This window comes from Syngnathus typhle, linkage group LG19, assembly GCF_033458585.1.
Source record: "Syngnathus typhle isolate RoL2023-S1 ecotype Sweden linkage group LG19, RoL_Styp_1.0, whole genome shotgun sequence".
Lineage (NCBI taxonomy): Eukaryota > Metazoa > Chordata > Actinopteri > Syngnathiformes > Syngnathidae > Syngnathus > Syngnathus typhle.
The window spans coordinates 7,676,239-7,691,434 of record NC_083756.1 but is presented as its reverse complement, the minus strand read 5'-3'; the positions used below and the strand labels follow the sequence as shown (position 1 = coordinate 7,691,434).

The following is a 15,196-nucleotide window of genomic DNA, read 5'->3' as shown; positions in this document are numbered from 1 at the left end:
ATCAGCTGACCAGGAGGGGGGGGGGGGCGATCACATGCCGGGGAATCCAGGAGCGCAGATAAAAACGAACTGACGCGCTTTATTTATTACAAACAAGGGTGGGAGGCAATCGTGGTCTTCTGCCTGACATTTCTGGGGTAGAGGGTACGAATGTCAAGAGGAATCATTCTAGTCAGTTTAGCAAATAGATGAATAGGCTTTGCAACTCGAAATAAGAACCTAAAAAACATTCAAATTGACAGAATTTCAATACACCTGCTCGAGACATGTAATAGAAAAAGCTGTTAGTTCATAAAATGTCTTTCAGTACGAACAGTAGTCATAAAATAATTGATGAATATATACTTGAGTACGGACTGCCTGCAGTATTCCCATTGACCAAGTACGAAACCGATATGCTGGAGCGTGTTCAACGTCGCGGTACGAAAACAGTCGCAAAACTTCACCAGCTTTCCTACGAAGATCGACTGGAACAGTTGAATCTCTTCTCTCTGGCCTACCGTCGTCACCGAGGAGATTTGATATATACCCGGCGCATTCTCCGAGGCGAACTTGGTGAAGACCTGAGGGAGTATTTCATCTTAAATAATGATACTTCGACACGTGGTCACAGTTTGAAGCTATACAAACCGAGGAGGTTACGCATCCATGGCGACGCTACTCTCTCTACCCGTGTAGTTAATAGCTGGAACCGCCTACCCGAATCATGTATCACAGCCCAGTCAGAGGAAAGTTTCAAGAGAAGTATTGACGCAGTGTTTACAGACTGAATGGTGAAACTGCCGACCGCGGTATCGGTACCGACTTTTTTCCGACATTTTAACCGCGGCTTGGTAGCATCCCTTCAACGTCCGGGAAGTGAAGGAGCTGACAAGGGACTCTTCCCTCTGCTTTCTACCTTTCAATGAATCAATGAATACATGATCATATTTCAAGGTCATAGAGGTATTCATTTAGCAACGGTCATTTAGCTTATTGTTAGAATTGCACTGCATTTTGCGTATCAAACACACCTGTCAGGGCAAGACAGGAAGACGAATAAACAACTGTTAAAAATAATACCCATAAAAGCGCATCATAAACATGTTCATAAAGTTGAACATTTTTCACATGCTCCGGGGGAGTGAAGAGGCGGGGCTTGCTGGAGAAGAAAAAAAAAAAGACGCGGTCTGGTTAATAAACTGCTTGTGAGCGAATCTGGTCAATTGAGAAATTCTCTATGCAGCCAACCTTGATGTGCTTTCTATATTGCGTGCTATTAAATCTTCATGAGACACTTAATGTCCTCAATTTGCCATTGCAAGAGCTATGAAATGCAAGTAATGGCTGTGAAAAAGTCTAGAAGGAAATTCTCATTTTCTGGTTTAAGTTTCCCTCATAATCCAGCGGTTTTTAAAAAAAAAAATGGTTTTAACGTTTTAGATTGAAAACACAACGATGCATTATAGTTCAATAAGTCATTGTTGGCGTGACGAGCTTTGTAGAAAATCCTATATTTGCTCTTTTACGCCATACACATTCCCTTGTATTTTATTTCACCTCTTATTTCGCTGCGTAATGTCACGAGCTTTCTGCTGACCCAGACAGCACCCACACACGCAACTAATTCATTTAAAAATACGTGCTCATATTCCGGCACATCTCAATGTCTTCAATTATTTTATTTTTTTAAACAAATACGCGTTTTGCTGTGGATGAGAGCAATTGGAGCAAATAAATATATGACTATGCCCATCTCTTAAATTTAAAAAGTGAGATGCAAGTCTTTTATACGAGGAGGTAAAATTAAACCAAAAAATGAAATATTTGATGACGCCATTATCCTGTTACTTACATTTTTCAAAAAAAAAAAACTTTGAGTTAGTGAGAGAACGTCATTGTAAATAAACGACTGGTTAAGAAACCACATTATAAATAAAGACAACATGAGAAAAATGTGTATTTTACTTTTTTGAATTTTCTGTGACAATTGTTCACGCACAAAAGTGGTATGACTGTGTTTCAATGGAGCAATGGAATTTAAAATGCAAAACAATCACTTGCCACAGTATTGAATACTAATAGCTATAGCTACAATTCATATTTAAAATATAGGGCCAAAACCTTGTACCTACAAAATATTGACTGATCAAAAGACCCCCCCCCCCACGATGGCAAATTTGTTCATCCAATAACATTGCATTGTGAAAGAGAGCCATTTCAGCATTTAGGATTGGGCAATAATCTATTAAAAAATAAATAAAGAAAGAAATAGATCAAATAACACTCACAGGATAATAACTATAAAATGACAACAACAAAAACTAAAATAACATAAATACAAATGACTATCTAGTGCTTGCTTGTGTGCAAATGTGCAAACGGCGATTTTTAGAGATCGTGTATACTAATTAGCATCTTGATGATCAATGTCTCTTTATCGATGTTAGCATTACTTAAAATATGATTTTATCGTGATTCGGAGGTGTAAGCCTTTCGGGTATTCTTCGTCATAATGTGATTAGGTCGCGCGGACACGCTGCCGGAGGTCACACCTGGGTCACAGTGTTGCGCAAGAACACTCTGGATGACAAAAATAAAAAAGAGAGATGGATGACTAGGCAGGTTTAGATAGATCAATCAGCAAGTAAAACTAAAAGAAAAATGTATGGAAGTTCAGAAAATTAAATGGAATCCAAGCAGGAGAATAGAGACTGTTCTTCCTGTTTTAGCCTGAGGTTGATAATAAATATAGTCCAATTACGTGCCAGTAGAATTTATACAATAAGTGCAAGAGGGAAGTATATTGTCAGTGATATTAAATGACAAAGTGATGAATAGTGCAATAACAAAACTCTTATTATGCGCATGCAATTTGAAGTCACATTTAAACAATAACTACAATGAAGAGGCATCATATAAACAATTGTGTAATCACTGCATAGCGGTTGTGTTGATATGCATAGTATTAATATTACATCTCAAATATGTCGACACATTTCGGTGGGCTCTCGTCTTGAAGACGCGCGCAGTGACGTGCAGTTAAGTGGACGCTAGGTGGCAGTGTTGGGTGTGTGATGAGCTCAGAGGGGAACAAAGAAAGCAGGGAATGAATAACGGGGGTGACGCTTTGTTAAAGACGAGACATTCAGGGAAATATGTTGGATATGTGTTAATACGTAAGCCCTGCTATCTTAGGGTGAGGTCATAAAAAGGAAATGTGGATCATGTTTATTAGAATTGGAAACGATGGCTGTGGATGAGATCAATCAACAAGATATTGCCTGTTGGAGACTATAAATGGCCATCAAAAGCCTCGAGGGTTAAATGTGATTACCATTAGAGTACAGCGTTTGCACAGAATGTCCGAGAAATGCCTTAAAAGTGGACAGGATGTCATTTTGTATAAGCATAATAATCATTTGGGAGTATAATTGCCACATCTTTGTGGACAATAAAAACGTTTACGATGTGCATGATGTACGTACAACATAGTGTTAAGGCTGTTTCACATTTTTATTTTTCATTATTTAAGAATTGCATTCCTTTTTCTCTCGATTTTTATTTATTTTTCTCAAATGTTAGATGGTCTTAAGTGCACTTCTGATGTTTGCCCCCCCTAAATGGAGGGCAAAAAAAAGAAAACTGGAAAGCCTCTTATCCAACATTAGATTGAACAAAACAACAAAAATATAGCGTAATATTATTTCTGTATTTTCGTCTATTTTTTTTTTCTTTGTGCCTGTTTGCCGCAGCTCGCAACAGAGCTGTTCCTGCTCCACTCTGCCGGGGAAAAGCAGCTTCCTCCCGGCTGCTGCTGCCCCCCGCGGCCGCCGAAAGTAGCTCGATTCTCGGCCGCGCACTCGACGAAGCAGCGCTTACTGTTCACGTCGAGAACGACCGAGCAAGGTCGGAAGTGTTTGTGCGCATTGGCGGACTAAATATTCTATTTAATTCAAATGGCCGGTCTCCTTTTCACCATGCAGACGTCATATTTCCCCACGTCGCTTGCAGCTTGCTGCATGGCTCACTGCTTCACCTTCTACCCACGGAGCGTCTTTTGTTGTGGTCTCAATGGACCCAAAGTTAAAGAAAATGTATTTATAAGATAAAATATGTATATACATTTGTATTAAATATGCCATACTTATGAATAAATTGTATTACATGAAATAAAAACGCGCAATATGAGTGTACATTAATGCACATACATACACATAGTATATATATATATATATATATATATATATATATATATATATACACACACATACATATATGACTTGTGGGAAAAAAAACATTGCAGTCTCAAAGTTTAGAGTTTAGAAATGGGTATTTTATCAGGTTTCATCTTTGCATACACACACACACAAGCACAAGAGCACGTAAAGACACGCACACACACACACATGCCATTAGAGTGGGTGAACGATCAGCAAACCCAAATTACAAACGCTTTACAATCAGGCACTGCAATGGACGGCCCGAGGCTTCCTGGTTTCTTTCTACTAAGGGGGGAAATGGGTGGGAGTTCTTAACCCTGGATCAACTTTCATATGTGTACTCCCAAAGAAGGATGTCCCTTTGTTCCATCAAGGCCTTCCCTCGCTCTACGTGAGCAGAAAATTGATGACACATGACCATTTCGGACCACTTAGCCTCCAAGAGCATACTGAGGTCTTGTGACAATTGAGTAGAAAATCATGCAGAAAAAAAAAAACCAATAAGGTCAATATTAGGTTTGTGTTAGACTGTGATTTTTGGGGACGGGGAAGTGTGTGGGCAGAGGGTCTTTTCGAATAACGAAAAAAGTGACTTTAGACTAATTACATTTCCAGTTATTTATTATTTATTTATTTGTGATTCCTATTGTATAAATTCTTCTGTACTATTGTGAGAAGTCTCAACAAGACCATTTCTACAAAAGTCTGGTTTCTATTTATCGCAATATGTCAGTTTCCGATACAAAATTCTTAAACATAGAGTACAACAGGTCTCGGTTCCACAGGTTACGTTTTATGAGAAATCGTAAGATCCTCAAAGATCAATCCCCCGTATGTTGTCTCTGTTTGAAATACCACTAAATTCTTTTTGGCTTCGATTCCTACATCTCATTCTCAGTTAGTAATGAAAGGTACAGAATTAGCATGAGATTAAAATAATCAAGGTGGAGGACTTGTGGTGTACAAATTTCTTTACTTAATGTTGTGTTAAACGAAGACTAAGACAAACATGGCCGCCGGTGTAGAACGAACACAAAAGAAAGGGAGAGAAGTGTCAATCTTCACCTAACTGGTAGCCTATTATAGGGTGAGAGAAGAGACACAAATGCGTGTGGGAGCGAGCGAGCGGGAAACGTAACGAGAGGGCGCCAGCCAGAGGGAGTGTGTGAGGCGGCCGGCGTACGTCCCATTCACTGTCGTGATTAGCGGCCATTATCAAGGCTGCTCGGCCATCTCACTGGATTATTCTGCGGTAAATCGACATGCTGCCGCTTGACCGATGAGTGTTTTCCTGTGCGCGGGAACAAACAGCAAGTCTGATTTCATTTCCGAGCCTTTCTGTCATGCCTCCCATTGATTGGATGCTGTGCTTTCAACTAGAACCTCTGCTTTGTCAAGACCACCCTGCTTTATTTCTAGTGCTGCTTTGTTGCACTGTGCAGTGATGCAGTCTCGGGGGGGGGGACAGACTTATATAGAACATGTATGTGCATGTGTATATATAAGCGTGTGTGTGTGTGTGTGTAAAACTTGGGGCTAGGCAGCAAGCTGCAGTCTGATCCATACTAATGTTCATTGATAGAAAAGTCAATGGCACATTGATCCAGGTCTTGGCTCTAGCAAGGGGGAGGAAGTGTGAATACGGCAGTGAAGACATGAAGAATGAGGAAGGAAAGGATTAGGCAGCTGCGTTGAAATAAAAAAAAAAAAAGTCTTGCAGGCTTTTCTGTGTGTTCACTAATGTCCGAAATGAGATCCAAAGCGAGGTGTGCGAGTACAAGTGTGACCTAACTATTCTCCTTTTTTTCCAGCTGCTCAAATGGAACCTTGGAAAAGAGAAAAAAGGAGGAGTGGTAGGGGAAAATCAATTTTCCCAGAGAGATGCTTGTTGGTCTAATGGAGGTTTGAAAGAGGAAGAAGAGGAGGAGGAGGAGATCTTTTCCTCTGATTACCTCCTGTAGCCTCCTTGGCTAGCCTTCAAAGCTAGCAGGGCTACAACAGATTGGCTCATCTGACCTTTCTTGGAGTTGGCGGGTCTCGACGCTTCTTTCACTAACCACCAATCAGATGCAGCGCTGGTCCAAAAACTCTGACATAATTGCAACTCAATGTCTAACAGAAATACAGACAATTTGCTAAATGCACTACACGGGGAGGAAAACAAAAAATCCTTAGTCCCAACACTATATTCTGGAGAAGTTGCTGCAACACTTTCATTTCTGACTGTTGTTTGAACATGTTTAAAGTTTCTTAGTGAAAAGAAAAACTTGCAAACAATTTTGCAACCTCAAACAAAGAAATCGCTACGAGCGCACACACAAACAAACCTTCACCGATATGGGCTTCGGCGAATAAACACTTGTCCAGTGTTTTTTTTTTTTCTTTTTACCTTTTCAATGACAATTGAACAAAACAGCTGACTTTTAACTGTCTGCTAAAAGACTGTTTCATTGAGACTCATAAAATATGGTTGAAACCAATAAAGCTTATGCCGCTTTAGTCATTGCAGCAACTTTGCTTTGGAGATTGGAGAAAAAAAATAAATAAAGTCTCACGTTTTTATATGTAATCGGATATTACCATAGGATTTCGTTTTTTTTTTTTTTTTTACAATAATTCCCTCTTCTCTGGCTCTTTGTGTTCTCCTTCTCTCTGTTTCTCTCTCGCTCTCTCTCTCTCGCTCCTCTCTCTCCGGGCCAAGGAGGTGAAAGTGGCTTCCATGGTAACGGCACACTCTGTTTATGCCACCACCTCTCACTTCATCACAAGCTGTCGATGGCTGTGATTTGCATGTGCGGACCCTCCCACCCTCTGCCGGTGCCACGGGCCCCCACGTATACAGGTATTTTAATGTTACACACTTCCAGTTGATGAATTTGCATCACTTGGCTATAGTTTTGAAAAATGTTCCGATTCAATTGTGCAAAATATATGTTGAGGTAATCACATTGTGGTTCCACGGACATGAGTAACAGAAACAATGATTATGACTTCTTTTTACTCGACCGGTCTCTTCCAATTGGCAAAGTGTGTGTATGTGTGCGAGAGGGGGAGGGAGGGAGGGAGGGAGGGAGGGAGGGAGCATTCTGGCCAGTCGGACCCCCTGCAGGGCAGAAAGGGTGTGGAAAAATACTGTAGATTCCATACCAGGAAATCCATTAGGGCAAGGGGCCTTGTTCGGGCTGGCATGCACGCAAAGAGGAGTCGCCATGTCTCTCGTGAACAAATCCTCATTAGGGTGTCATTTCTAAATGACAATCAGCAAGTCGGGGGTAACATACGAGCAGCTCTGGAAAAGCCAGAATAATCTAAGATGAGACTCGGACAGAAAAGAGAGTGGATTGATTTGAATTCAGCTGCAGACTTTTTTTTGTTTGTATGACTTTGTGAGCTTGTTCGAATTGCTGAGTTGCATGTGTTACTTTTTGGAAAGAGGGTAAAGAAAAGACAGATAGGAGGAGTAGCGAGACAAAGTGAAAGAGAGAGCGAGAGAGAGGTTAATTTGCACATATTAGAGAGGGCAGGATTTTTCATTAAAAAGAGATTGAAGTTGATATATGCCTGTGTGCTCCTGACACACTGTACTCTGATTGTGTTAAGTCCTTGACAGAACAAAGGATTGCCACCCCCCCCCCCCTCACTTTTCCAGCCCTCTCCCATTCCCTCTCTCTCCCAGACATTGTAGCCTATCGAAGATCAGGAGAAGCGTCACCCTCACCTCAAGACAAATCCACGCATATATCTATTTACTTATTATTTGATCTATTTATTATTTATTCATCTTGAGCTATGTATCTCACCAAGACTCATCAACTTTGTTGACTAAGAAAAATATTTTCTACCCAGGGGGACTATTCACTAGTTTTCTGAAGCTGAGCTGTGATTGGTTGAGACCTGAGACGGGCGACCGTGATGTCATTTTCAGTCGACAGCAAGGGGCAAAATGGCCGCCTAAGAGCTAGCTAAAAATAGGTGAATTTTGCAGCTTGGAAAACCAGTAAACAAACCAAACAAACTGTAGCGAAAAGGCTTTGAAGTGATATTGCTGTTTTGACATCATAGTTTGGACTATCAAGAAGGTTTAAATTATTTAATAAGCAAATTTTTTTTTTGTGGGGGGGGGGCAAATCCCCCTTAATCCAAGCCAAGCATTACTGTACATCTTATTCTGCAGACGTACCTAATAAACTGGCTTTTTTGCTTACCTCAGGCCATGCTTTAAACCGGTACTGGGAATAAGAAAAGCAATAATAACAACTGCTCCTTGTCTTTTTGGGATCGGCCATTTTGGACGACATAAATCTCCCTCTTTTTGCTTTGTTTAGCTCTCCCCTTTATTTTTACCTCAGGCCACATCTGTCATTCCACGCTGGAGTTATACCTGACCTTCGACCTTAGTTAGCACAGCCCACAGACTTGTTTGGCACACGTACACAAATACAAACATGCGCACACACACACGAGCACACACAAAGGGGAGATATTGATTGGTGATAGATAGATAGATAGAGCAGCACGGTGCCTGATAAGAAGGCCATATTTGATGTTTGTACTAGAGCAAGAAAAAAGATTAAATCACAATGAGCAGTCTGCTTTGTCCTTGGCTCCGTCGCCACTTGAGGCTTTGTACGAGTTTAGGACTCCAGTTTAAGAGCTGAGGCCAGTCTGGCCCCAGGAAGAGCCATTGATTAACAAGGCCTCTAATGTTTTTCAAGGGCGGCTTTTTCTTCTTCTGAACAAACCAAAAACAAAGTACCATATTTTATGAACTATTAGGTGCACCGTGTTAAGAGCCGCACTCTCAATTAACGGGTAAATAAAAAATAAAAAAGAACACACATTCTTTTGTGATCTACGTTAAATAGATTATTATTAGATTTTACATCATGCTATACAATGACTGACTATATCGTGCTTGGAAGTGTAAATTGGAGCTACCGGTGAGTTGCACCTGTGTGGCAGGAATACTATAATAATGGGAAGTGTTTCACATATGCGCTAAATAAAGTGTTCGCATGTGTAAGCCCTGCGGACATGCGCACTCTTTTCACTTTCACGCGGATGCTTGTGGAGCCACGCAGGTGCAACGCATGCAATTCTGTGAACAACAAAAAAAACAACTTAAAGTCCAATCGGCTAGGTGTGGTTCCCCGGGCCGAGCAGGATCGGAAGCGCCGTGCGTATGCATGGGAGGTCATGTATGTTGACCAGTGCGCGCACGGTCTCAAGGGTTGAGAGATTATGCAGACAAAAGGTGCACCTGGTGCTTTGGATTGAGTTTCTCTCCTCCCCTTCCTCCCTTTATAACCCCCCCCCCCCCTCACACACACACTTCCACCCCCCTCGCCGCATCTCCTCCGGCCATTTCCAATGTCACCATGGGACTTTTAAAAGATTAGCTTGAAGAACGGCGCTGCTAATAAGTGTCAACAGCTTGGGAACGAGGGCGACTAATGGAGACTTGTGTTCTTTATATGAAAAACTTCCCTTCTCAAAGAAAGAGGTGGCGCCATCTATTTGTTCCAATTTACTGTCTTGCCATGTGTTCTGGTATTTTGTCATAGTACTGTGCAGGGGTGCTAATCGCATCCTTTTTTTTATATTTGGCCTCAAAAGTGGCAATTTTGCAATGCATCACAGTCGAGCGCCATTTCTAAAATGTAAACATCATGAAGAACATGATTGTGTAAAATGGCTGAAATATTAAAAACAATAAATACAATAATTACAAAGAATCTGATGAGTTCACCAACAGATGACGTTAAAAATGGACTAATCGGAATAAACAAGATGTTTTTTTTCCTTATAATGAGGATTTTTTGCAACAGTTGCAACAAGAACCTAATATGCTTAATAGTGTGTACGATGTCATCTCTCAAAAAGACTAGCACAGCTTGCTGTCAGATGTCTGTGATGTAAGAAAACAAAGTATGAGCCTATACTTTGTGTGCATTTTTCAGTCTGGCTTTAGTTACACATCACATGACACACACCAGCCGATGGATCCTTTAACACACATGCACACACACCTGTTTAGAACCACTAAAACATTTACAACCATCTGTTATTATTCTAATATTTCAAACAGTCACAATGATTACGTCTCGCTCTGTGGTCTTCATGCCTCTCTCGTACGTGCGTGTGTGATTGCACGTGAGGATCAGCTTTTTGCGTGTTTCTTTGTCCATTCATGCTCTTGTGGGCTTCTAATGTGAGTGTGTGTGCCCCCCACACACACACTCTCTCTCTCTTTCTTTCCTTCTTCCCAACTTCCACAACAAATCCTGCAAGCTTCCCCATCCAGCCCAGTGGTCTCTGCTTGCATAATAAATGAGGCCTGTGGATAGGTGGAAGAAAAAAAGAAAAAAAAAGGGTGTGCTCCCTCACTCGCTCACTCATTCGCTCGCTTGCTCGCTCCCACACAACAACGTACTGATCCATTCCATAAAGCTTGGGTCCATTTCATTTAACAGCTGTTTGTGTTGGAGAAATCCCTCTTTTCATGCCTGTTGTTTTCAGCAGTTAACTCTTATGTTGTTCATTATTTTTGTTTCAATTTAATAATCTGTAATTTGTAAAATTCGGGGATTAAGGTTCAATTTTAACGTTAATTAAGGCGAATTGAATTCTAATTTAAGAATATGAACACAGAATAAATGGCTGAGAAATTGATATATCCTTAACCACCTTCTCCTAGCCACTAGAGTGTCACTAAGCAAGGCACGTTCATTCATAGGCTGTTTTTTTAGATGAGCGCATGTAAAAGTGTAAAAAGCCTCCCACCTCCTGCAGCTCCTTCCCTGTTTTTTATTAGATAATCAGAAAAGGGCACACACACACATGCACAGGTGAGTGTGTGGAATCAGATGAGAGGCTTTCTTAATCATATCATATGCATATGAAAGCTTCTGCTGTTTGATGAATACTAAAATCAAATTTCTCAACCTGACAACACTGGCAAAAAGGGGGAAATAATTAATAACACATCCCACTCTGCCCATCGTTCATGTGGCGCTGCTTTGACGTGGACACGTACGCATGTGAGCCCCACAGTGCGCAAGGCCTGGAAGAGTTCATCATGAGGAATAGAGCCTTATACGGCCAATCACTTGGAAGTAATTATCAGTAATGATCTGCCTGTGACTGATCTATTTTTACCTGATGATCAAAACCAGAGCTCATCTCACATCTATATCCCGTCACATTCATTATAGACATTCATCTCTGCCGGCCCCACCTGTCCATGCGTGAAGCTCCTTGCCACTCCACTCACTGGGATGCAAGACATGGCCCAACGGTAACTTTGGCCCAACCTGCAAGTTAATCACAGGGTGCAACATTTGAATGTGTTCCTCTTCAAATGTTTGCTCATCTTTGCAAAAAAAATGAATAATAATTACATATATATAAAGGAAACATATGGCTTCTGGTTGAGTTTAATTGAATTTATACATAATTCAGTGGATTTCTGGGGGGTGGGCCGGGTCATGTGGCTTCACTGCCCTCAGCTTGATGGTCCTCAAAGCAGACAACAGGTCGCCAAGACAGACAGCAGCCATGCGTCTTTTTATTCCCACTGCCGGAACGTATTTAGAGTACAGTGGTGGGAACATGAGAATCTGCTATTTGTAGTGGCTGCAAAACAACAGTCGATACTCAGCTGACTGATAATGAAATAAGCCTTAGTATTCTTTTAAAACAGGATTTTACAGTATTCTTGCTTGACCGTGAACTCATCACACGGATTACGCAATCAAACCGAATTTTCTTTCTTTAAACAAACAATATTCCTGGCCTTAATAAATGTATCATCGTGAATAAAGACTTTGTTATTTTGGGCTTTTTAAAATATTTTTATTGGTAGTAACGTAACGGACGACTCCAACAAGGAAGTTTGCTCTCAGCCGTGTTGCTGCATTTCCTCTCCAAAAGGGGAAAAGGAAAAGCAGACGAGACAAATTCACAATTAGTCATGTTTAATTGTATAGTTTTATGAACTAGTAAATTCAATATTTATTTCTCCACCCACCGGCCTCCAACTTACCGATATTCGCGGATTTCCGCGAGTCGGAGTCAGCGGGAGTAAGACGGCAAGCCATGCCGCTAAAGGGCTTCATCCTGCAGGCAGCCGCGCGGGTGACCAACCGCCGAGCCCCACAGAGACGCCGCCGCTAGAGAAGCTTTGTTGCAGTTCCTGAAGCAAAAATCTATTCCCGCAGTCTATAAACATTTCAAATCCGTAAATTACGTGGAAATTGAAACGTGCGTGCGTGTGTTTGTAGCTCGCGAAAACATTGTGTTTAAAAATGACCATGAAATACTAATGCTCTTGTACAATAAAATAATATTTTTCTTTTACTTTCTACTTGTTATCGTTTTTTTTCCAGCTACTATTTCGCCCAACACGAACAGGTTTTCAAAATCTTCTAGTGTTTTTATTCCTTGGTCCAATCATCATTCTTTTTATGCTTTTCCTATTATAACATTTCAAAGCAAGATTGCACTTAAAAATATATTTAATCAAACACGTTTTTGCTACCCCCTCCCCACGTCTCCCTTAAAAAAAAAAAAAAAAAATGCTAATGTCCATGATAGACGCAGGGTTGAATATGTGTGTGTGTGTGTATCAGCAGAGTGTCACTTTGCAGAAGAATACAAACTGTCTGAGAATGAAGAGGGATGAAGCAGGATCCTGCTGCTTCTTTTGGCCACCATTATCCTACAGTAGAGGGACCTGTGCGGGGGCATGAACACACATAAACATGCACGGACGCATGCACACACAGTGCTCCCTGGGAATTGCCTCAGCTGTTCCCCCCCCCAACGCTGAGTTTGTCCTCGTCCGGTTGCCTCGGCGGCCCTAAAGCTTTATCTGGCAGTTCTGGTTCCTCAGGGCGCTGTACCGGGGCCCCTGGCAGCTGACTGCAGGTTCCCAGTCAGGATTAAGCCTCTTAATGACAGCCACTCTGTGATGATTTACGCCGCATTACTGTACACACCGTCGGCCGCCCAGTCTTACTAATGGTTTCTTACTCTTGAGCCTCTCTGTATTTATTGTTCTTTGCTGCCTCCATTTGAAAAGATGACCTAATTATACAATTTAGCTAAAGCAACTAAAAATATATTCCAAATATATTGAAATTACTCATAGCGCTACAAATAGTTTTACAAATATATATATATTAGTATTTGAATAATTGAGTTCATAATTTGTCATATTTTGAGGAAATTACTGTTGGACACTTCTTTGATACTCCATGCATAACTAAGAGCAGGATCAAGAAGTATACTGACAGTATTAATAAATAAGGAGTTACTTCAGACTGTATAGAGCTAAAAATAAAGGGAATAAATTCTCTCCAATTAGCAGTCGTGTCATGTGAATGATAAATAAAATGAGATCTTATTACAATTAAGGTAAGCAGCTCGTTTAAAAAGTATTATGAAAGTGCGTATTTGTTCATTGAGAATTGAATACGGTTGGATGCAGGCATACCTGATGTGTGTATCTGTGTCTTAAGCAAATGCATCTTTACCCCGGTGTAGATGAATTTGTGGTGCGTTACACACACCACCATCCACAGCCACTTTGTGTCAGCTGAGCTACAACAGTCTGATCATTCGGGGCTTAAGCCTCCTGCTTGAGCTCTCAGACAGACACATCTCCTGTTTTCTTCCACCGGGGGCTTAGTCATGTTTTGACTTTGCCATCAGGCACCTGGTCAGGCGGCACACGGGGGTCCTGCGTCAGCTGGTGCTGGCCTGCCCCCCCCAACCTAACCCTTGGGATGAGGGGGGTAGGGAGGCCTGATGATGGACACAGTGGCTCTGCTGTGTTGGGAAGCAGCTTATAAAAGAGATGGTGGTGGTGTGTGTTATTTAAACAGGCTGGCTTTGAGTGACAGCCAGGTCCGATACTATGTAAAGGCAGGGGGGAGGGGAGGTGGGGCTATTTTGGGGTGAGTGAGCAAGATCTTGGTAAAGAGAGGAGAAAAAAAAAGGGGGGGGGGGTTGCTTGTTGTTGAATTCAGGTTACTTTGTGTGTTGTGAATGCAGGGGAGCTCTATGCGAGATGGGGGGCTATCTTGGCTGGTGGAGGGGGAAAGTGAGCTTTTAATTACCAGGGCAGAAGCAGATGTAGCAGAGTGGTACCCCCACCTTTAACACACACACACACACACACGCTCTGTCTTAGCAGCTGGAAGTCATCAAATGTGTGTGCATGTGTGTGCATTTTTTAAGGACAGCAGCCTTGAAGCATTGTTTAAATGATGTTCACAGTCACACTAGTGCCACTTCGTAGCTGCACCATCGTGTGTGTGTGTGTGTGTTTTAAATACAGTCCAATTTCCTCATGCGTTGTGTTACTGCTGCTGCATTTTCATTCCCCACACAGTTAACAGCATGCAACATAAAGCCGGTCAAGTCATTTGGTATCGTCTGCAATGGTGTCAAGTGCCTTTAAATCAAAGTGTTTACGTGTCCTCCGGAGACTGGGCACTGTTAAATATTTTCACAGGTTTTATTATGTTCTTTATCCCAAAGAGCCGCATAATATGGTTACTAGTCTTCTTATGGCTAGCATAGCATTATCACCATGGATAAGCTATTTAAAGAAAACACAGTTGTTGTAAAGATTTAAATAGCTTATCCCACGCACTTGTCAAATACACTGAAATAATATCTGTCAAATAGTGGTAGCTAAAACAGATATTAAATATTAAATAAATATTATTTGTATTCCCAAGTAAATTATTTTAACTATCATTTTTTAAACATTTGCCTATTCTAAGATTTGGTTTTACAGAATTAAAACATATAGAAATGAGTACATTTAAAAATGATTTATTCTTGCAATGATATTTTGAAAGAAATTGCATTATTATTTAGTTGATTAAAACATCCATCAAAATATCTCCTCAACTTTTTGTAGTTTCCTCCAAATATTTCTGTCTTGTCAACCATCCCCTTGAAGTCACAGACAGGCTTGTTAG

General features: G+C 41.1%; 1 long non-coding RNA gene across 1 annotated transcript; it reads right to left on the bottom strand.

Annotated features, from left to right (window-relative positions):
* Window positions 1–9,553: 9,553 nt before the first annotated feature.
* On the bottom strand, window positions 9,554–12,507 carry LOC133143728 (uncharacterized). Its single transcript, XR_009710473.1, has 3 exons — window positions 12,247–12,507; window positions 11,655–11,837; window positions 9,554–11,515 (listed from the first exon to the last, which is right to left on the bottom strand). It is a non-coding gene; the product is annotated as an uncharacterized LOC133143728 (long non-coding RNA).
* Between the last annotated feature and the right edge of the window lie 2,689 nt (window positions 12,508–15,196).